The 25,150-nt window shown below is 45.3% G+C and overlaps 1 protein-coding gene across 4 annotated transcripts in view; it reads right to left on the bottom strand.

Moving 5' to 3' along the window:
- Positions 1–25,150, bottom strand: part of DIS3L2 (DIS3 like 3'-5' exoribonuclease 2) — a 586,325-nt gene that overhangs the window by 56,422 nt on the left and 504,753 nt on the right. The window lies entirely within an intron of this gene.

Raw genomic sequence — 25,150 nt, 5'->3', positions numbered from 1 at the left:
TACACGTTCACATACATACACGTACACACACACACACACACACACACACACACACACACACACCTCGATTTTTCAATTCTGTTCCTCACAATTCTCTCTCTTATTCACACACACACACACACACACACACACACACACACACACACACACACACACACACACACACACACACACACACACACACACACACACACACACACACACCTCGATTTTTCAATTCTGTTCCTCACAATTCTCTCTCTTATTCACACACACACACACACACACACACACACACACACACACACACACACACACACACACACACACACACACACACACACACACACACACACACCACTTCCACTGCTTTGTTATTACATCATTTTACTTGTGTAGTTGTGTTTTCTTTTACACACACACACAACTCTAGAAACCTCAACTACAGAAAAAGCTCACTTGGCACACAAAATGAAGAGTAAGCACAGAATACAAAAAGGCAAAGCTCGGCTTTAGGCAATTACACGTGCGCATAACTAGCAAGATGATCAGCAAAGGGTTGTTAAAAGGCCACTCGGGTGCAAAGAACATTCCGCAGCACAACGAGATGCTAATTTGAAAACAAATGCGGACTGACCTGGTATGGTGGTGCAGCCATGGAGATGGTAAATAATCATGGAAACGAGGCCAAACCAAATACATACGGAGGTATCCTCATTATGAAGGATGACACAAAATGGACTTACACGGATAGCAAAAACCATTCTGAACAGAAGCAACAACATACCAACAAGCAACGCATTAACAAACTAGACCTGCACTCACTGGAGTGCATACATCCTCCAGACTGAACAGTTTACATTTTCTATCCCACCGACAGGCCGGATCTGGATCCACACCTGCACGAAAATCGAATCATTTAGTCCTCGTCACATACATATTCAACCTCTCCACCAAATTCCGTCTGAATCCATCCACAATTTTGAGATAAGCTGTTCACAGACAAACAGACAGTGGTGAAAACATAACCTCCATCCACGTCTGTTAACAGAGGTAACTAAAATACAAAATATATACAATTGGGGTTCATTCAAACCTGACCATTCAAAAAGGGAAGATAAAGAACGTGATGCAACAAACCAAATACACCTAACATAAGACAAGCTACGATTAAAAACAACAAACATGTGCACAAATATAACCTTAAACATCACCACCTGATGCAGGACAAGGAGAGATACATTTTTATACACAACGAGCAGGGGTACCCAGCATTGCCAGACGTACAATAAACGAGCAGGGGTACCCAGCATTGCCAGACGTACAATAAAACTAACAGGGGTACCCAGCATTGCCAGACGTACAATAAACCAGCTGGGGTACCCATCATTGCCAGACGTACAATAAACCAGCTGGGGTACCCATCATTGCCAGACGTACAATAAACCAGCAGGGGTACCCAGCATTGCCAGACGTACAATAAACGAGCAGGGGTACCCAGCATTGCCAGACGTACAATAAACGAGCAGGGGTACCCATCATTGCCAGACGTACAATAAACGAGCAGGGGTACCCATCATTGCCAGACGTACAATAAACGAGCAGGGGTACCCAGCATTGCCAGACGTACAATAAACGAGCAGGGGTACCCAGCATTGCCAGACGTACAATAAACGAGCAGGGGTACCCAGCATTGCCAGACGTACAATAAACGAGCAGGGGTACCCAGCATTGCCAGACGTACAATAAAACTAACAGGGGTACCCAGCATTGCCAGACGTACAATAAACCAGCTGGGGTACCCATCATTGCCAGACGTACAATAAACCAGCAGGGGTACCCAGCATTGCCAGACGTACAATAAACGAGCAGGGGTACCCAGCATTGCCAGACGTACAATAAACGAGCAGGGGTACCCATCATTGCCAGACATACAATAAACGAGCAGGGGTACCCATCATTGCCAGACGTACAATAAACGAGCAGGGGTACCTAGCATTGCCAGACGTACAATAAACGAGCAGGGGTACCCAGCATTGCTAGACGTACAATAAACGAGCAGGGGTACCCATCATTGCCAGACGAACAATAAACGAGCAGGGGTACCCAGCATTGCCAGACGTACAATAAACGAGCAGGGGTACCCAGCATTGCCAGACGTACAATAAACTAGCTGGGGTACCCAGCATTGCCAGACGTACAATAAACGAGCAGGGGTACCCAGCATTGCCAGACGTACAATAAACTAGCTGGGGTACCCACTACCCATCATTGCCAGACGTACAATAAACGAGCAGGGGTACCCAGCATTGTCAGACATACAATAAACGAGCAGGGGTACCCAGCATTGCCAGACGTACAATAAAACTAACAGGGGAACCCAGCATTGCCAGATGTACAATAAATGAACAGGGGTACCCAGCATTGCCAGACATACAATCAATGAACAGAGGTACCCAGCATTGCCAGACGTACAATAAACGAGCAGGGTTACCCAGCATTGCCAGACGTACAATAAACGAGCAGGGGTACCCAGCATTGCCAGACATACAATAAACTAGCAGGGGTACCCAGCATTGCCAGACATACAATAAACTAGCAGGGGTACCCAGCATTGCCAGACATACAATAAATGAACAGGGGTACCCAGCATTGCCAGACGTACAATAAACTAGCAGGGGTACCCGGCATTGCCAGACGTACAATAAACTAGCAGGGGTACTCAGCATTGCTAGGCCAGACATACAATAAACTAGCAGGGGTAACCAGCATTGCCAGATGTACAATAAACTAGCAGGGGTGCACAGCATTGCCAGACGTACTATAAACTAGCAGGGGTACCCAGCATTGCCAGATGTACAATAGACTAGCAGGGGTGCACAGCATTGCCAGACGTACAACAAACTAGCAGGAGTACCCAGCATTGCCAGACGTACAATAAACTAGCAGGGGTGCACAGCATTGCCAGACGTACTATAAACTAGCAGGGGTACCCAGCATTGCCAGACGTACAATAAACTAACAGGGGTGCACAGCATTGCCAGACGTACAACAAACTAGCAGGAGTACCCAGCATTGCCAGACGTACAATAAACTAGCAGGGGTACCCAGCATTGCCAGACGTACAATAAACTAGCAGGGGTACCCCAGCATTGCCAGACGTACAATAAACTAGCAGGGGTACCCAGCATTGCCAGACGTACAATAAACTATCAGGGGTGCACAGCATTGCCAGACGTACAATAAACTAGCAGGGGTACCCAGCATTGCCAGACGTACAATAAACTAGCAGGGGTACCCAGCATTGCCAGACGTACAATAAACTAGCAGGAGTACCCAGCATTGCCACATGTACAATAAACTAGCAGGGGGTACCCAGCATTGCCAGATGTACAATAAACTAGCAGGAGTACCCAGCATTGCCAGACGTAAAATAAACTAGCAGGGGTGCACAGCATTGCCAGACATACAATAAACTAGCAGGGGTACCCAGCATTGCCAGACATACAATAAACTAGCAGGGGTACCCAGCATTTCCAGACGTACAATAAACTAGCAGGGGTAACCAGCATTGCCAGACGTACAATAAACTTGCAGGGGTACACAGCATTGCCAGGCCAGACATACAATAAACTAGCAGGGGTACCCAGCATTGCCAGACATACAATAAATGAACAGGGGTACACTGCATTGCCAGATGTACAATAAACTAGCAGGGGTACCCAGCATTGCCAGACGTACAATAAACTAACAGGGGTACCCAGCATTGCCAGACGTACAATAAACGAGCAGGGGAACCCAGCATTGCCAGACATACAATAAAACTAACAGGGTTACCCAGCATTGCCAGATGTACAATAAACCATCAGGGGTACCCAGCATTGCCAGACGTAAAATAAACTAGCAGGGGTACCCAGCATTACCAGACGTACAATAAACTAGCAGGGGTACCCAGCATTGCCAGACATACAATAAACTAGCAGAAGTACCATTGCCAGATGTACAATAAACAAACAGGAGTACCCAGCATTGCCAGACGTACAATAAACTAGCAGGGGTACCCAGCATTGCCAGACATACAATAAATGAACAGGGGTACACTGCATTGCCAGATGTACAATAAACTAGCAGGGGTACCCAGCATTGCCAGACGTACAATAAACTAACAGGGGTACCCAGCATTGCCAGACGTACAATAAACGAGCAGGGGAACCCAGCATTGCCAGACATACAATAAAACTAACAGGGTTACCCAGCATTGCCAGATGTACAATAAACCATCAGGGGTACCCAGCATTGCCAGACGTAAAATAAACTAGCAGGGGTACCCAGCATTACCAGACGTACAATAAACTAGCAGGGGTACCCAGCATTGCCAGACATACAATAAACTAGCAGAAGTACCATTGCCAGATGTACAATAAACAAACAGGAGTACCCAGCATTGCCAGACGTACAATAAACTAGCAGGGGTACCCAGCATTGCCAGATGTACAATAAACGAGCAGGGGTACCCAGCATTGCCAGACGTACAATAAACGAGCAGGGGTACCCATCATTGCCAGACGTACAATAAACGAGCAGGGGTACCCATCATTGCCAGACGTACAATAAACGAGCAGGGGTACCCAGCATTGCCAGACGTACAATAAACGAGCAGGGGTACCCAGCATTGCCAGACGTACAATAAACGAGCAGGGGTACCCATCATTGCCAGACGAACAATAAACGAGCAGGGGTACCCAGCATTGCCAGACGTACAATAAACGAGCAGGGGTACCCAGCATTGCCAGACGTACAATAAACTAGCAGGGGTACCCAGCATTGCCAGACGTACAATAAACTAGCTGGGGTACCCAGCATTGCCAGACGTACAATAAACGAGCAGGGGTACCCAGCATTGCCAGACGTACAATAAACTAGCTGGGGTACCCACTACCCATCATTGCCAGACGTACAATAAACGAGCAGGGGTACCCAGCATTGCCAGACATACAATAAACGAGCAAGGGTACCCAGCATTGCCAGACGTACAATAAAACTAACAGGGGTACCCAGCATTGCCAGATGTACAATAAATGAACAGGGGTACCCAGCATTGCCAGACATACAATCAATGAACAGAGGTACCCAGCATTGCCAGACGTACAATAAACGAGCAGGGGTACCCAGCATTGCCAGACGTACAATAAACGAGCAGGGGTACCCAGCATTGCCAGACATACAATAAACTAGCAGGGTACCCAGCATTGCCAGACATACAATAAACTAGCAGGGGTACCCAGCATTGCCAGACATACATTAAATGAACAGGGGTACCCAGCATTGCCAGACGTACAATAAACTAGCAGGGGTACCCGGCATTGCCAGACGTACAATAAACTAGCAGGGGTACTCAGCATTGCTAGGCCAGACATACAATAAACTAGCAGGGGTAACCAGCATTGCCAGATGTACAATAAACTAGCAGGGGTGCACAGCATTGCCAGACGTACTATAAACTAGCAGGGGTACCCAGCATTGCCAGATGTACAATAGACTAGCAGGGGTGCACAGCATTGCCAGACGTACAACAAACTAGCAGGAGTACCCAGCATTGCCAGACGTACAATAAACTAGCAGGGGTGCACAGCATTGCCAGATGTACTATAAACTAGCAGGGGTACCCAGCATTGCCAGAGGTACAATAAACTAACAGGGGTGCACAGCATTGCCAGACGTACAACAAACTAGCAGGAGTACCCAGCATTGCCAGACGTACAATAAACTAGCAGGGGTACCCAGCATTGCCAGACGTACAATAAACTAGCAGGGGTACCCCAGCATTGCCAGACATACAATAAACTAGCAGGGGTACCCAGCATTGCCAGACGTACAATAAACTATCAGGGGTGCACAGCATTGCCAGACGTACAATAAACTAGCAGGGGTACCCAGCATTGCCAGACGTACAATAAACTAGCAGGGGTACCCAGCATTGCCAGACGTACAATAAACTAGCAGGAGTACCCAGCATTGCCAGATGTACAATAAACTAGCAGGGGGTACCCAGCATTGCCAGATGTACAATAAACTAGGAGGGGTACCCAGCATTGCCAGACGTACAATAAACTAGCAGGGGTACCCAGCATTGCCAGACGTACAATAAACCAGCAGGGGTACCCAGCATTGCCAGACGTACAACAAACTAGCAGGGGTGCACAGCATTGCCAGACATACAATAAACTAGCAGGAGTACCCAGCATTGCCAGATGTACAATAAACTAGCAGGGGTACCCAGCATTGCCAGACGTACAATAAACTAGCAGGGGTACCCAGCATTGCCAGACGTACAATAAACTAGCAGGGGTGCACAGCATTGCCAGACGTACAATAAACTAGCAGGAGTACCCAGCATTGCCAGACGTACAATAAACTAGCAGGGGTACCCAGCATTGCCAGACGTACAATAAACTAGCAGGGGTAACCAGCATTGACAAACGTACAATAAACTAGCATGGGTACCCAGCATTGCCAGACGTAAAATAAACTAGCAGGGGTACCCAGCATTACCAGACGTACAATAAACTAGCAGGGGTACCCAGCATTACCAGATGTACAACAAACTAGCAGAGGTACCCAGCATTGCCAGACGTACAATAAACTAGCAGAAGTACCATTGCCAGACGTACACTAAACAAACAGGAGTACCCAGCATTGCCAGACGTACAATAAACTAGCAGGGGTACCCAGCATTGCCAGATGTACAACAAACTAGCAGAGGTACCCAGCATTGCCAGACGTACAATAAACTAGCAGAAGTACCATTGCCAGACGTACACTAAACAAACAGGAGTACCCAGCATTGCCAGACGTACAATAAACTAGCAGGGGTACCCAGCATTGCCAGACGTACAATAAACTTGCAGGGGTACCCAGCATTGCCAGACGTACAATAGACTAGCTGGGGTACCCAGCATTGCCAGAAGTACAATAAACTAGCAGGGGTACCCAGCATTGCCAGACGTACAATAAACTAGCAGGAGTACCCAGCATTGCCAGACGTAAAATAAACTAGCAGGGGTGCACAGCATTGCCAGACGTACAATAAACTAGCAGGGGTACCCAGCATTGCCAGACATACAATAAACTAGCAGGGGTACCCAGCATTTCCAGACGTACAATAAACTAGCAGGGGTAACCAGCATTGCCAGACGTACAATAAACTTGCAGGGGTACACAGCATTGCCAGGCCAGACATACAATAAACTAGCAGGGGTACCCAGCATTGCCAGACATACAATAAATGAACAGGGGTACACTGCATTGCCAGATGTACAATAAACTAGCAGGGGTACCCAGCATTGCCAGACGTACAATAAACTAACAGGGGTACCCAGCATTGCCAGACGTACAATAAACGAGCAGGGGAACCCAGCATTGCCAGACATACAATAAAACTAACAGGGTTACCCAGCATTGCCAGATGTACAATAAACCATCAGGGGTACCCAGCATTGCCAGACGTAAAATAAACTAGCAGGGGTACCCAGCATTACCAGACGTACAATAAACTAGCAGGGGTACCCAGCATTGCCAGACATACAATAAACTAGCAGAAGTACCATTGCCAGATGTACAATAAACAAACAGGAGTACCCAGCATTGCCAGACGTACAATAAACGAGCAGGGGTACCCAGCATTACCATATGTACAATAAACAAACAGGAGTACCTAGCATTGCCAGATGTACAACAAACTAGCAGAGGTACCCAGCATTGCCAGACGTACAATAAACTAGCAGGGGTACACAGCATTGCCAGACGTACAATAAACTAGCAGGGGTACCCAGCATTGCCAGACGTACAATAAACTAGCAGGGGTACACAGCATTGCCAGACGTACAATAAACTAGCAGGGGTACCCAGCATTGCCAGACGTACAATAAACTAGCAGGGGTAACCAGCATTGACAGACGTACAATAAACTAGCATGGGTACCCAGCATTGCCAGACGTAAAATAAACTAGCAGGGGTACCCAGCATTGCCAGACATACAATAAACTAGCAGAAGTACCATTGCCAGACGTACAATAAACAAACAGGAGTACCCAGCATTGCCAGACGTACAATAAATTAGCAGGGGTACCCAGCATTGCCAGACGTACAATAAACTTGCAGGGGTACCCAGCATTGCCAGACGTACAATAGACTAGCTGGGGTACCCAGCATTGCCAGAAGTACAATAAACTAGCAGGGGTACCCAGCATTGCCAGACGTACAATAAACTAGCAGGAGTACCCAGCATTGCCAGACGTAAAATAAACTAGCAGGGGTGCACAGCATTGCCAGACGTACAATAAACTAGCAGGGGTACCCAGCATTGCCAGACATACAATAAACTAGCAGGGCTACCCAGCATTTCCAGACGTACAATAAACTAGCAGGGGTAACCAGCATTGCCAGACGTACAATAAACTTGCAGGGGTACACAGCATTGCCAGGCCAGACATACAATAAACTAGCAGGGGTACCCAGCATTGCCAGACATACAATAAATGAACAGGGGTACACTGCATTGCCAGATGTACAATAAACCATCAGGGGTACCCAGCATTGCCAGACGTAAAATAAACTAGCAGGGGTACCCAGCATTACCAGACGTACAATAAACTAGCAGGGGTACCCAGCATTGCCAGACATACAATAAACTAGCAGAAGTACCATTGCCAGATGTACAATAAACAAACAGGAGTACCCAGCATTGCCAGACGTACAATAAACTAGCAGGGGTACCCAGCATTGCCAGACGTACAATAAACTAGCAGGGGTACACAGCATTGCCAGACGTAAAATAAACTAGCAGGGGTACCCAGCATTGCCAGACGTACAATAAACTAGCAGGGGTAACCAGCATTGACAGATGTACAATAAACTAGCATGGGTACCCAGCATTGCCAGACATAAAATAAACTAGCACGGGTACCCAGCATTGCCAGACATACAATAAACTAGCAGGGGTACCCAGCATTGCCAGACGTACAATAAACTAGCTGGGGTACCCAGCATTGCCAGAAGTACAATAAACTAGCAGGGGTACCCAGCATTGCCAGACGTACAATAAACTAACAGGGGTACCCAGCATTGCCAGACGTACAATAAACGAGCAGGGGTACCCAGCATTGCCAGACGTACAATAAAACTAACAGGGGTACCCAGCATTGCCAGACTACAATAAATTAGCAGGGATACCACACATACAATAAATGGTCCTTGCTGCTGAAAAGCATCCCCATAACATGATGCTGCCACTACCATGCTTCACAGTAGGGAAGTGTTCTTTGAGTGATGTGCTGTGTTGGGTTTGCACCAAACGTAGCATTTTGCATTTAGGCCAAAAATTTCCATCTTGGTTTCGTCAGACCACAAAACTTTTTGCCACATAGCTTCAGAATCTCCAGTGTTTTTTTGCATACCTCAAATGGGACTCGATGTGGGCTTTTTTGAGAAATGGCTTCCTTCTTGCCACCTTACCATACAGGCCAGACTTGTGGAGTACTTGGGATATTGTTTTCAAATGCACACGGTAACCAGTCTTTGCCATAAAGGCCTGTAGATCTTTCAAAGTTGCCTTTGGCCTCTTGGTGATCTCTCTGATCAGTCTCCTTGCTTGTTTATCCAGTTTGGAGGGATGGCCTGATCTAGGCAGGGTCTTGGTAGTACCATATGCCTTCCACTTCTCATTGATTGTCTTTACTGTGTTCCAAGGGATAGTCAAGGCCTTTGAAATATTTTTATACCCATCCCCTGACCTGTGCCTTTCCACAACTTCATCCCGGATATCCTTTGAACGCGCCTTGGTGCTCATGGTTGAGTCTTTGCTGTGAAATGCACTACCCAGCAGAGGAATTTTGTAAATATAGGTGGAAAACGTCTGCTTTAATGCAATTTAATTCCAGGGTATAAGGCAACAAAAGGTGAAAATGTTGAAACGGGTGTAGACTTTCTCTAGGCACTGTATATATCCAGTACACACACACACACACACACACACACACACACACACACACACACACACACACACACACACACACACACACACACACACACACACACACACACACACACACACACACACACACACACAAAATGTGGACCTAAGATGGCAAAAAACCCACCCAGGAGAGGCGGAGCGATCAGTGGGCAGAGAAGAAGGCTGGAAGGCGACACTCCGAGGGAAGCGATTGGCTCTCATGGCGGAGGAGTGTGCTGCTTCTTGTCGGAGAAGAAGGCTTCGCCATTTTTTGTGTTCGTATTTTGAGGAGAGCTGAGTAGCCATCGCAAGGAGTTTCAGACTGCTGGACTCACCAATGAGCTGGAGGCCACGTTTTGCTTCACCTGACGGTAGAGGAACCTGAAGGAGGCCGTCTTGGCTACTTGCCCCACGGCTCTGGGTGCCTTCGACGCATGGGCCTTTTGTCAGCCGTCGCCAACTGGTGCGCTTTCTGTGCGGGCACCACCAAGCTTCGTCACTGTCATCAACCTTCTAAAAAGGACTCATTTTGGCCCAAAGCTGAATGCTGGCCAAGGTGGGTTTTATTTTGTTACCTTTCCCTGTGTGTGTGTATTTGTGACTGTGTGGAGGATCCCTCAAAGTAGACATTCATTTTACCTCAGCTATTTTTGTTATATTCATTCCACGTTTATTTTTGCTTTGAAATCATTATTGTTGCATTTTTCATTTGTCGTGTTTGCATGTTTTGTGGTTTCGGGGAAAAAACCCGTGTGTTTGTTGAATTAAGCCTTCGTATATCTTCCATTCTGTGTGCGCAAAATAACCGCCATCATCTGGAGGTCGCCTCGGGAGTTGAAGCTGGTTCGACCATCTGTTCCGGCTGATATTAATCGGTAGAGACGCGACAATATACACAAATGCACACATATACAAACACACATACACAGATTATATTATGTACTTGTCAGTACTTGTAAAAGCTATTATATTTGAAGTTATAACCTTAACCTATAAGCAAATGACTGGTTTTCCAACTGCCCGGATCATCAGCTATGCACCGTTTTTCATCGAGGTTTCGATTCTTTCAGCGCAGAAGCTCTCCAAACAGCGGGTCCACAACCTTGGCTGCAGGTCCACATCAGTAGATAATTATCAACATCAATGGACCCACAACCTCAAAGTTGTGCCCAGACAGTTGGTCAACACAGCAATGCAATATCCTTATTCAAACTAATTTAATTATCACTTTTATTTAAAGTATCACCACATACTAATAACGAAATCATTAATCACTTTATATGATAATATACAAGTGATTAAAACTTTACCTGATAGCCATGTCCGTTATGCAGCACCTCCATCGAACCATCGACTCAAACTGTTATTCAAGTTTTAAAACTGTCATTTATAACCGATTTTACCATGCTGCACTACGTATCCTAGCACCCACCAAGAAATTATTTTAATGCTTATTTATAATGTATTTTATAAATATTATTTTTATCTAAATACCTCCATTATTTAATACTATCTATAAATAAATATATATGTTTAATCAATAATATTAATTAAATAATTAACTTCACTAAAATAATTAATTCATTATTATTATATCAAATGTAATGCAATAGGAACTTGTTTACATGAAAATCAACTGAACTTAAACAAAAGGTGAAGATGGAGTCGAAAGACGTTCTCACAAGACCTGATCAAACGATCAGCCAAATATCCTGTGTTTAACATGACTAGGGCATGCCCGTACTATATCTATATCTAAAATTATATCCCCCCCTCTATTTACATGAAATGGTTTGGTCCATGAAATGTTTTGGTCCATTCGCAACGCAGAGATTACTGGAATTATAGATAGATGGCGCTTGATAAGTTTAACACTTGATATTGAGGCCTCTAATCCTATCTTAGAACTCCAAAGTAGGATTAATGCTCCAGAAAATGTTAACACCAGAATTCTTCTCAACTGCTAAACAATATTTCCTGAACTGTTCCCGAACAACTTGTAAACCTGAGTTAACTACAAGCGATAACTGTTTGGTGGTACACTGCCTGGCCCCAGCTATAGACCTATACTTGTGTGGGTTCTGATGAAGCTTTGGGATCCAGAAAAGCCGAGGAATACAAAGATTCACCTCTAAATTGAATACTGAAATTATTAACTAAAACCTCCTGATGCTCAGAGATAATATCCTGGAGCAACTTGTGACAAGGAACACATGTGCTTTTCCTACACCAGTTAAAGAAACCGTATCGATGCCGAACTCTCTTAATAAAACCTCCAAATAAAACTTTTTACAAACCACAACAAGATTATTAGCAGCCGTGTCTGCTGGAGCTATGACGTATCGATCATGCAGATCCTGAATATCTTTACGAACACTCGGCTTGTTCAACACTGGTTTAGACCGACCTGGTTTAGACCGACCCAGTGAAAGGGAGCCCCGACTACTAAAAAACTTTATCCTATTTTCCAGGACCTCCACAGCTCTGTTAAACCATGCATTGAACCATTAAACCATCTGTTAAACCTCCACAACTCTGTTAAACCTCCACAGCTCTGTTAATCCATGCATTGAACCATTAAACCATCTGTTAAACCTCCACAACTCTGTTAAACCTCCACAACTCTGTTAAACCTTCACAACTCTGTTAAACCATGCATTGAACCATTAAACCATCTGTTAAACCTCCACAACTCTGTTAAACCTCCACAACTCTGTTAAACCTTCACAACTCTGTTAAACCATGCATTGAACCATTAAACCATCTGTTAAACCTCCACAACTCTGTTAAACCTCCACAACTCTGTTAAACCTCCACAGCTCTGTTAAACCATGCATTGAACCATTAAACCATCTGTTAAACCTCCACAACTCTGTTAAACCTCCACAGCTCTGTTAATCCATGCATTGAACCATTAAACCATCTGTTAAACCTCCACAACTCTGTTAAACCTTCACAACTCTGTTAAACCATGCATTGAACCATTAAACCATCTGTTAAACCTCCACAACTCTGTTAAACCTCCACAACTCTGTTAAACCTCCACAACTCTGTTAAACCTCCACAACTCTGTTAAACCATGCATTGAACCATTAAACCATCTGTTAAACCTCCACAACACTGTTAAACCTCCACAACTCTGTTAAACCATGCATTGAACCATTAAACCATCTGTTAAACCTCCACAACTCTGTTAAACCTCCACAACTCTGTTAAACCTCCACAACTCTGTTAAACCATGCATTGAACCATTAAACCATCTGTTAAACCTCCACAACTCTGTTAAACCTCCACAACTCTGTTAAACCATGCATTGAACCATCTGTTAAACCTCCACAACTCTGTTAAACCTCCACAACTCTGTTAAACCTCCACAACTCTGTTAAACCATGCATTGAACCATTAAACCATCTGTTAAACCTCCACAACTCTGTTAAACCTCCACAACTCTGTTAAACCATGCATTGAACCATTAAACCATCTGTTAAACCTCCACAACTCTGTTAAACCTCCACAACTCTGTTAAACCATGCATTGAACCATTAAACCATCTGTTAAACCTCCACAACTCTGTTAAACCTCCACAACTCTGTTAAACCATGCATTGAACCATTAAACCATCTGTTAAACCTCCACAACTCTGTTAAACCTCCACAACTCTGTTAAACCATGCATTGAACCATTAAACCATCTGTTAAACCTCCACAACTCTGTTAAACCTCCACAGCTCTGTTAAACCATGCATTGAACCATTAAACCATCCGTTAAACCTCCACAACTCTGTTAAACCTCCACAACTCTGTTAAACCATGCATTGAACCATTAAACCATCTGTTAAACCTCCACAACTCTGTTAAACCTCCACAACTCTGTTAAACCATGCATTGAACCATTAAACCATCTGTTAAACCTCCACAACTCTGTTAAACCTCCACAACTCTGTTAAACCATGCATTGAACCATTAAACCATCTGTTAAACCTCCACAACTCTGTTAAACCTCCACAACTCTGTTACACCATGCATTGAACCATTAAACCATGCATTGAACCATTAAACCATCTGTTAAACCTCCACAACTCTGTTAAACCTCCACAACTCTGTTAAACCATGCATTGAACCATTAAACCATCTGTTAAACCTCCACAACTCTGTTAAACCTCCACAACTCTGTTAAACCATGCATTGAAACTGTTTATAGATAACTTAAACTTGGTGCACATTCTGTTGACAAATTTAGAGACACAATCTACAATTGCAGACCCAATGCAGCCCAAGGTTTAGTTACTGGTTACCTATATTTAGCTCCCATTTTAATTTTCGTTCATTAATTGATTTCACATTTCCATTAATTGAAATCCATATTTTCGGTGAGAGCGCCTCATATCTATTCACAAAAACCCAACAAGTACCTGAAGAGTGAGCTTCAAATCAAATCTCCCCAACAGTCGTACTGCACTAAAGATAAATAATTCATATACCACCAGGAATCGAACCCAGGTCCTCTGTTGAACAGTACCAGTGCTCTGCCATCTGAGCTATCTGGGCGACCCTGACCAGGCAGGCAATTGTACCACACATATGATTGCCACTCTTTCCGTCAATGCTTCCGGGGCACTCGCTGCCAACCATAGGAGCACCGACGGCCTGAACACGAGAGGGTCTTCCTCCAATTGGGGGGGGACGGGACAAATCCATGTCCACTGTTACAAACACCATTGGGGGGCGTAGAAACACAATTAAACTAGAAGGGGCAGTCTGTAGAGCGCACACCTCCGCCAGGTGAACAGTTTATGTTTTGCATCCCACTGATAGGACAGATCTGGATTCGGACCTGAACCAAAATCTAATCGGCTTGTTCTTGTCACCGAACCATCTCGTGCACCAAGTTTAGTCATAACTCGTCAATAACTTTATTAAATATCTCTATATATACTTTTCTATATTATTATTTAACTTAAACTTAAATCTATATTATTTAACTTAAACTTAAACATAACTTAAATATCTATATTATTTAAGTGATATATATATATATATATCACTTTTCACCCGATCTCTCAATGGTGAAGAATCACTTAAAGATTTAATAATTCTCGTATCCGAATCCATATTCAGATCTTCACCAAAATCGAATCCATTCTTCCTTGTCACATACACAATCTGTCCACCAAGTTTCGTGCAAACCCATCCACAACCTTTTGAGATATCTTGTTCACAAACAGACAGACAGATAAACAAACAGACAAACAAACAAACAAGAAGACGTCATGCGGAGCACGATACTTGCAAAATCTGCCCCCCCCCCCCAATTTTTTTTCCAATGATACAGCAAATTGTCCATTTCATCAAGATTAAAATTGACAATCTTGATCAAAGCTCGGGTCAATAGGAAGAAAATTGGCGATTTTTCAGATGAAAAATGATGATTTTGGAAGGTTGACCTTGAGTTGACATTTGACCTTTTGACCTCAAATATAGTTTGTTTCCCTATTTAGTGACTCATTGTGCAAGTCCTCTTCAAATTTCAAGTCAATCAGATGAAAATTGAGGATTTTAGAAATGTGGCCCATGTTGACCTTTTGGCCTAGGTTGACCTCAAAAATACTTGGTGGTTGAATTCAGTGATAAGATATGCAAGTTCTCTTTAAATTTCAAGTCAATTAGATGAAAATTTAGGATCTTAGAAATGTGGCCTATGTTGACCTTTTGGCCTATGTTGACCTAAAATAGAATAAGTGGTTGAATTCAGTGACTAGATATGCAAGTCCTCTTCAAATTGCAATTCAATTGGATGAAAATTGAGGATTTTAAAAATTTGGCCTATGTTGACCTTTTGGCCTATGTTGACCTTTTGTTCTATATTCACCTAAAATAGAATTTGTGGTTGAATTCAGTGACCAGACATGCAAGTCCGCTTCAAATTTCAATTCAATTGGATGCAAATTGAGGATTTTAGAAATTTGGCCTATGTTGACCTTTTGGCCTATGTTGACCTAAAAATACTTGGTGGTTGAATTCAGTGACTAGATATGCAAGTCCTCTTCAAATTGCAATTCAATTGGATGAAAATTGAGGATTTTAAAAATTTGGCCTATGTTGACCTTTTGGCCTATGTTGACCTTTTGTTCTATATTCACCTAAAATAGAATTTGTGGTTGAATTCAGTGACCAGATATGCAAGTCCGCTTCAAATTTCAAGTCAATTGGATGAAAATTGAGGATTTTAGAAATTTTGCCTGTGTCGACATCAAAAATACTTGGTGGTCGCGTGAAGACTGCAGCACCTCAGAGATCGTGTTGAGGAGATTTTCCTGCCAATCTCGATCACCCGATATTTCACATCTCCTCAGGACTCTGCGTTTCGGCCCCTCCACCCATCCGAAGCGCAGCTTGACTCGTCAACAGTTAAAATAAAACTCCCACGTTCACGATCGGTTGACTTATTGTGCTTTCAATCGTTTCATGGCCAAATAATTCAGGTAATGAAGCTTGTCCCGAAACATCGATATGTCAATGCGTTGGACATTTAGTCTCGTGAATGATATTTTAACAATACAGGTGATGGACATGACACAAAGTCCCGCATGGAATGCCGAATACAACAAGGTCCAGGTGATGGACATGACACAAAGTCCCGTGTGGAATGCCAAATACAACAAGGTCCAGGTGATGGACATGACACAAAGTCCGGTATGGAATGCCGAATACAACAAGGTCCAGGTGATGGACATGACACAAAGTCCGGTATGGAATGCCGAATACAACAAGGTCCAGGTGATGGACGTGACACAAAGTCCCGTATGGAATGCCGAATACAACAAGGTCCAGGTGATGGACGTGACACAAAGTCCCGTATGGAATGCCGAATACAACAAGGTCCAGGTGATGGACGTGACACAAAGTCCCGTATGGAATGCCAAATACAACAAGGTTCAGAAGATGGACATGACACAAAGTCCCGTATGGAATGCCGAATACAACAAGGTCCAGGTGATGGACATGACACAAAGTCCCGTATGGAATGCCGAATACAACAAGGTCCAGATGATAGACATGACACATAGTCCCGTATGGAATGCCGAATACAACAAGGTCCAGGTGATGGACATGACACAAAGTCCCGTATGGAATGCCGAATACAAAAAGGTCCAGGTGATGGACATGACACAAAGTCCCATATGGAATGCCGAATACAACAAGGTCCAGGTGATGGACATGACACAAAGTCCCGTGTGGAATGCCGAATACAACAAGGTCCAGGTGATGGACATGACACAAAGTCCCATATGGAATGCCGAATACAACAAGGTCCAGGTGATGGACATGACACAAAGTCCCATATGGAATGCCGAATACAACAAGGTCCAGGTGATGGACATGACACAAAGTCCCGTATCGAATGCCGAATACAACAAGGTCCAGATGATAGACATTTTTTTTTTTTTTTTTTTTGTATGCTGAATCGAGGCTCGTGAAAGAGCTAACATTTATTTCACAAACAAATCAACCAGACAAACAAAATATACAAAAAGAGGGAGCGGAAGACAAGATGGGGAGAGAAGGGGAAGCACACAACCACATCATTTGAGAGCAGAGAGAAGTGTGGAAGGGAGAGGCCTTGGGGGGAGGAGGCGTGGGAAGGGGGGGGGGGGGGGGGAGAGGTATAAAACCACAAGGGGACCGAAATTAGCGGGGGTAGAAAAGATCAAGGTTTTGGATGGGGGAAGATAAGAGATCGTGGTGAACAGTTGTTTTAAAGACCTGGAGGGTGGAGTGGGATTGAAGAGAGTGAGGGAGTTTGTTCCAGAGGTGGGAGAAAAGAGGAATGAAGGAGTGAAGGTGAGCAGAAAGTCTTGATTTTGGCAGTTTATCCATAAGAGGGTTGCAGGCAGATCTTGTGCGACCTGTAGGAATATTTGGGGGACAGAGCACAGAGAGAGCTGGGGGGGGGGGGGGGGGGAAGGCCAGAGACGAGTCGGTAGAAGACGGAAAGACCACCAATCTGCCTGCGGTGAGTGAGTGAAAGGCCCTTGGAGTTAGCTTCATCGCGGGAGATTCCAATGATTCTGAACGCTTTGGTTTCAACAGCGTGAAGACGAGCTAGGTGTGAGGCAGGAGCACCAGACCAGAGGGGAGAGCAGTATTCCATAGAGCTGCGGATGAAAGCCTTGTATGTGGTGAGGAGCTCAGGTGTGCCAAGGAAGGACTTCGCATGATGGAGGATGCCCAGTTCGCGACTGGCTTTGGAGGCCAGATTTGAAATGTGGTTTTCCCAGGAAAGATCATGGCAAATAGTGAGACCCAAAAGCTTGAGTGACAGAACTTCTTGGAGCGGATTATTCAGAAAGTGGATGGGAGGGTTGTCCAGTCGGTCTTTTCGGAGAGACATCGTAAGAGTGTGAGATTTATCAGGATTGAAAGACATGTTCCATTTGTTTGCCCAGTCTGTGATTTTGTCCAGGTCTGCAGAGAGTGAGGAGGCTGCAGACTGCCGATCTGAGGGATGAGGAATGGAGCGACAGAGAGTAGAGTCGTCAGCAAAGAGATAGAGAGGATTTTCAAGAGAGTCAGAGAGATCATTGATGAAGACCAGAAAAAGCACAGGGCCCAGAATACTACCTTGGGGAACTCCAGCCTGAACAGGAAGAGGAGATGAGAGAAACCCATTCAGGGCCACACGTTGACTACGACCAGAGAGGAAGTCCGCCAGCCATGCGTGGAGATTTCCATGGATACCAAAGGAGGAGGGGGTTTGGTGAGCAGAGTGGGGTGCCAGACCGTATCGAAGGCATGTGAAATGTCAAGGGAGACAGCTCTAATTTCCTGTTTGGTGTTGAGGACCTCCATCCGTTGTTGAGAAAGCAGAAGCAGCATGTCCAGAGTAGAGTGACCAGGTCTGAAACCAAATTGATGATCAGAGATCAAGCCATTGGAGAAGAGGAAAGATTTCATATCTGAAGCAATGATGGATTCCATGACTTTGCTGATAATTGGGAGAAGGCTGATTGGTCTGGAGTTGCTAGGATCTGTTTTTGCACCTTTTTTGTGCAAAGCGGTGATGTTGGCTGATTTCCAAGCAGATGGCAGATGACCTTGAGCAAAAGAGAGGGTGAAGAGAACAGAAAGAGGGAGTGAAAGAGCGGAAGAACATGATTTTAGGACCCGTGGGCTGATGCCGTCAGGACCAGTTGCAGAATCAGAGTCGAGGGTTGACAGAAACTTTTCCATCTTGTCAGGAGGAAAGGACACAGAGTCCAGGAGCAGCTGGGTACGACTGGGTACGGTGGGTACAGAGAGGGATGGGTTTGGGACACAAGATTTAGAGGCAAACACAGAGTTGAGGCATTCAGCTTTTTCACGTGCGGAGTCAGCCGTTAAGCCGTTTGAGGTGAGGGAGGGGATGGAGGGGGAACAAACACCAGAAACAGATTTGACCAGACGCCACCAGGATTTGGAAGAGGGAGACAGATAAGAGAGTTCGGTCTTGAGAACGGTGATATATTGTTTCCTGGCTCTCCTGAGGGTGGACACACACTTGTTTCGGGCTTTGTGAAAGGAAATGAGATTTCCTTCCGTTGGATTTGCTTTCCAGGAGACGAAAGCAAGTTGTTTCAGGGCAACAGCCTCACCACAAGATTCCGTGTACCATGGACGGGAGGAAGGGTATGACAACTGAAGACGAGATGGGATAAATCTGTGCATGAGAGAGAGCAATTTACTTTGAAAGAATTCCCAGGATGAGTTGATGTCAGAGGCGGTAGAGATGGGAGACCAGTCCAGATGATTGATGGCTGCTTCAAGACCGTGCCAGTTGGCCTGAGTGAAATGCCAGACTCGTCGATGCTGAGGAGGCTCTCTGAGAATGGTCAGAGAGATGTCCACTTTGACAAGGACATGATCAGATGAGCCGATTGGAGCAGAAGAAGAGCAGCAGACATTTTCAGGGAAGTTAGTCATAAACAAGTCAAGAAGAGAAGATGCTCCGTTGACTGAGATCCGGGTCGGGCAATTGACAGATTGTGTCAGTCCCAGTGAGTCGCAGAAGTCCTTTGCTGAAGAGCCATGGCTGGTGAGAGAGGTACCCACACCCAGCCAACTGGCATGGTGACAATTGAAATCACCACATATGAGGAAGAGAGAGTTGGGATGGGTAGATAGAAGTTGGTCCATATTATCAGACAGCAAGATGTAGATGGAGTCATCACCGTTTGGTGGACGGTACAACACACATATGAACAAAAGGTGGGAGCGAAGGGGAAGCCGTAGCCAAAGGTATTCCTGGGGGTGAGGCGGAGAGAGGGCAGTGGAGGGCGAGTGAGGAAGAGAGTTTTTTTATAAAGATAGCAACCCCACCTCCAGGACGAGGCACAGGTCTATCATACCGGAGGAGGGAGTAACCTGGGAGAGATACAAAGGCATCAGAGACATCATGAAGGAGGAAAGTTTCTGTTAAGCAGATCACATCTGGTTTGTCAGAAGCAACCTGTATGGAGAGGTCAGTCAAGTTTGAGCGAAGGCCCCGCATGTTTGAGGTCCATACCGTTAATGAAGAGGAAGGGGGAGCATCGGGTACAGAACAGGGGGGGGGGGGGGTAGGGGTAGGGTAAGATGTGGAAGAGGAGGAAGAGGTAGGGAGAGCTGTTGAAGGTGTGTCAGAGATTTCAGAGATTTCAGAATAGCTTGGAGAAAGGGAAGAATGGGGCAGACAAAAGGTTTGATGGAGATTGGGTGAGGCACAGTGAGGTGTTATTTGAGGAGGAGGAAGAGCGAGGCAGAAGGTTGGGGGAGATGAAGGTGAAAGTTGGAAGGGGGAAGAAGCAGGGAGGATGCCTTGAGGAGGAGGGGTGAGAGGGGAGTCTAGGATGGGAGGAGCGAGGGAGAGTCTCGGAGGGGAGCAGTGTGGGGGGAGTTTAGGAGGGAGGGGAGGGAAGGGGCAAGGGGGAAGATTTGAAAGGGATGGGTGATGGGGAGGATTTGGAGGGGAGGGGTGATGGGGAAGTTTTGGAGGGGAGGGGGGATGGGGAAGTTTTGGAGGGGAGGGGGGATGGGGAAGTTTTGGAGGGAAGGGGGGGATGGGGAAGATTTGGAGGGGAGGGGTGAGATTGGATTTTGAAAAGTGTACGATTCATGGGAAACGAACATTTTTTGCAAAATGAGTTTGAGACCTTCGAGTCAAAAATACGTTTGAGGACACTGAAGGAGGGGTTGAGTTCTGGAGAGTTTAGGGAATGTAGAAAAGAGGAACTGTCAGAGATGGTATTTTTTTTTTTTTTTGGAATGAATAGATTTGGTGAGCAAGACGAAAGCATCCTTTTGTATGAGAAGAAGAAAAGGGTGTTATAATATATGAGAGAAAATAGTTGTTCAGGGGAGAGATTATACATTTCTAACCACGTGATCGCGTGATCGCGAACAACGTGAACGAAGAACGAACGAACAAATAAGAACAACAAATAAACGAATAAGACCTGAGAAGGAAATATTTTTTGGGGTTTTTTTTTTTGAGTGGAGATATTAAACAAGGAGGTATGGGGTGAACGACTGGGACGAAACAGTGAACGAAAATAATTGCAGTGCATTCGACGAACCGCTGAGAGAAAAACAAAACCACAAGGTCGGAGACGGTACGGTAGCCAAAGCCTACGAGTACTAGGCCTCAGAATACTCGATACGCATTAACCGACGATTGTGTATACATGTACGAAAAATTAGCATCGAAAATTTTCCTAAAGATACGCTATAGGTACACACACCGAAAGATAGATAGTCTCGACAAAAACACAATTGTGAAAGATTACTTAGCTTCGAAAGCGTGAGCGCATGGAACAGCTTCGAAAAGACGTGACCTCGCCGTGATCTCGCGAGATCTCCAAAGATCTTCAAAGTGATGGACATGACACATGACACAAAGTCCGATATGGATTGCCGAATACAACAAGGTCCAGGTGATGGACATGACACAAAGTCCCGTATGGAATGCCGAATACAACAAGGTCCAGGTGATGCACATGACACAAAGTCCCGTATGGAATGCCGAATACAACAAGGTCCAGGTGATGGACATGACACAAAGTCCCATATGGAATGCCAAATACAACAAGGTCCAGGTGATGGACATGCCACAAAGTCCCATATGGAATGCCAAATACAACAAGGTTCAGATGATGGACATGACACAAAGTCCCGTATGGAATGCCGAATACAACAAGGTCCAGGTGATGGACATGACACAAAGTCCCGTATGGAATGCCGAATACAACAAGGTCCAGATGATAGACATGACACAAAGTCCCGTATGGAATGCCGAATACAACAAGGTCCAGGTGATGGACATGACACAAAGTCCCGTATGGAATGCCGAATACGAAAAGGTCCAGGTGATGGACATGACACAAAGTCCCGTGTGGAATGCCGAATACAACAAGGTCCAGGTGATGGACATGACACAAAGTCCCGTAGGGAATGCCGAATACAACAAGGTCCAGGTGAGGGACATGACACAAAGTCCTGTATGGAATGCCGAATACAACAAGGTCCAGATGATAGACATGACACAAAGTCCGAGATGGAATGCCGAATACAACAAGGTCCAGGTGATGGATATGACACAAAGTCCCGTATGGAATGCCGAATACAACAAGGTCCAGGTGATGGACATGACACAAAGTCCCGTATGGAATGCCGAATACAACAAGGTCCAGGTGATGGACATGACACAAAGTCCCGTATGGAATGCCGAATACAACAAGGTCCAGGTGATGGACATGACACAAAGTCCCGTATGGAATGCCGAATACAACAAGGTCCAGATGATAGACATGACACAAAGTCTGAGATGGAATGCCGAATACAACAAGGTCCAGGTGATGGACATGACACAAAGTCCCGTATGGAATGCCGAATCCAACAAGGTCCAGGTGATGGACATGACACAAAGTCCCGTAAGAAATGCCGAATACAACAAGGTCCAGGTGATGGATATGACACAAAGTCCCGTATGGAATGCCGAATCCAACAAGGTCCAGGTGATGGACATGACACAAAGTCCCGTAAGAAATGCCGAATACAACAAGGTCCAGGTGATGGACATGACACAAAGTCCGCTATGGAATGCCGAATACAACAAGGTCCAGGTGATGGACATGACACAAAGTCCCGTAAGGAATGCCGAATACAACAAGGTCCAGGTGATGGACATGACACAAAGTCCCGTATGGAATGCCGAATACAACAAGGTCCAGGTGATGGACGTGACACAAAGTCCCGTATGGAATGCCGAATACAACAAGGTTCAGGTGATGGACGTGACACAAAGTCCCGTATGGAATGCCGAATACAACAAGGTCCAGGTGATGGACATGACACAAAGTCCCGTATGGAATGCCGAATACAACAAGGTCCAGGTGGTGGACATGACACAAAGTCCCATAAGGAATGCCGAATACAACAAGGTCCAGGTGATGGACATGCCAAAAAGTCCCATATGGAATGCCAAATACAACAAGGTTCAGATGATGGACATGACACAAAGTCCCGTATGGAATGCCGAATACAACAAGGTCCAGGTGATGGACATGACACAAAGTCCCGTATGGAATGCCGAATACAACAAGGTCCAGATGATAGACAGGACACAAAGTCCCGTATGGAATGCCGAATACAACAAGGTCCAGGTGATGGACATGACACAAAGTCCCGTATGGAATGCCGAATACGAAAAGGTCCAGGTGATGGACATGACACAAAGTCCCGTGTGGAATGCCGAATACAACAAGGTCCAGGTGATGGACATGACACAAAGTCCCGTAGGGAATGCCGAATACAACAAGGTCCAGGTGAGGGACATGACACAAAGTCCTGTATGGAATGCCGAATACAACAAGGTCCAGATGATAGACATGACACAAAGTCCGAGATGGAATGCCGAATACAATAAGGTCCAGGTGATGGATATGACACAAAGTCCCGTATGGAATGCCGAATACAACAAGGTCCAGGTGATGGACATGACACAAAGTCCCGTATGGAATGCCGAATACAACAAGGTCCAGGTGATGGACATGACACAAAGTCCCGTATGGAATGCCGAATACAACAAGGTCCAGGTGATGGACATGACACAAAGTCCCGTATGGAATGCCGAATACAACAAGGTCCAGATGATAGACATGACACAAAGTCTGAGATGGAATGCCGAATACAACAAGGTCCAGGTGATGGACATGACACAAAGTCCCGTATGGAATGCCGAATACAACAAGGTCCAGGTGATGGACATGACACAAAGTCCCGTATGGATTGCCGAATCAACAAGGTCCAGGTGATGGACATGACACAAAGTCCCGTAAGAAATGCTGAATACAACAAGGTCCAGGTGATGGACATGACACAAAGTCCCGTATGGAATGCCGAATACAACAAGGTCCAGGTGATGGACATGACACAAAGTCCCGTATGGAATGCCAAATACAACAAGGTTCAGATGATGGACATGACACAAAGTCCCGTATGGAATGCCGAATACAACAAGGTCCAGGTGATAGACATGACACAAAGTCCCGTATGGAATGCTGAATACAACAAGGTCCAGGTGATGGACATGACACAAAGTCCCATATGGAATGCCGAATACAACAAGGTACAGGTGATGGACATGACACAAAGTCCCGTATGGAATGCCGAATACAACAAGGTCCAGTCGATGGACATGACACAAAGTCCCTTATGGATGCCGAATACAACAAGGTCCAGGTGATGGACATGACACAAAGTCCCGTATGGAATGCCGAATACAACAAGGTCCAGGTGATGGACATGACACAAAGTCCGCTATGGAATGCCGAATACAACAAGGTCCAGGTGATGGACATGACACAAAGTCCCGTAAGGAATGCCGAATACAACAAGGTCCAGGTGATGGACATGACACAAAGTCCCGTATGGAATGCCGAATACAACAAGGTCCAGGTGATGGACGTGACACAAAGTCCCGTATGGAATGCCGAATACAACAAGGTCCAGGTGATGGACATGACACAAAGTCCCGTATGGGAATGCCGAATACAACAAGGTCCAGGTGATGGACATGACACAAAGTCCTGTATGGAATGCCGAATACAACAAGGTCCAGGTGGTGGACATGACACAAAGTCCCGTA

Source organism: Myxine glutinosa, chromosome 4, assembly GCF_964187855.1.
Source record: "Myxine glutinosa chromosome 4, kmMyxGlut1.1, whole genome shotgun sequence".
In the NCBI taxonomy this organism is placed as follows: domain Eukaryota; kingdom Metazoa; phylum Chordata; class Myxini; order Myxiniformes; family Myxinidae; genus Myxine; species Myxine glutinosa.
Note: the sequence above shows the minus strand (reverse complement) of the source record. Positions and strands in the feature narration are given on the sequence as shown.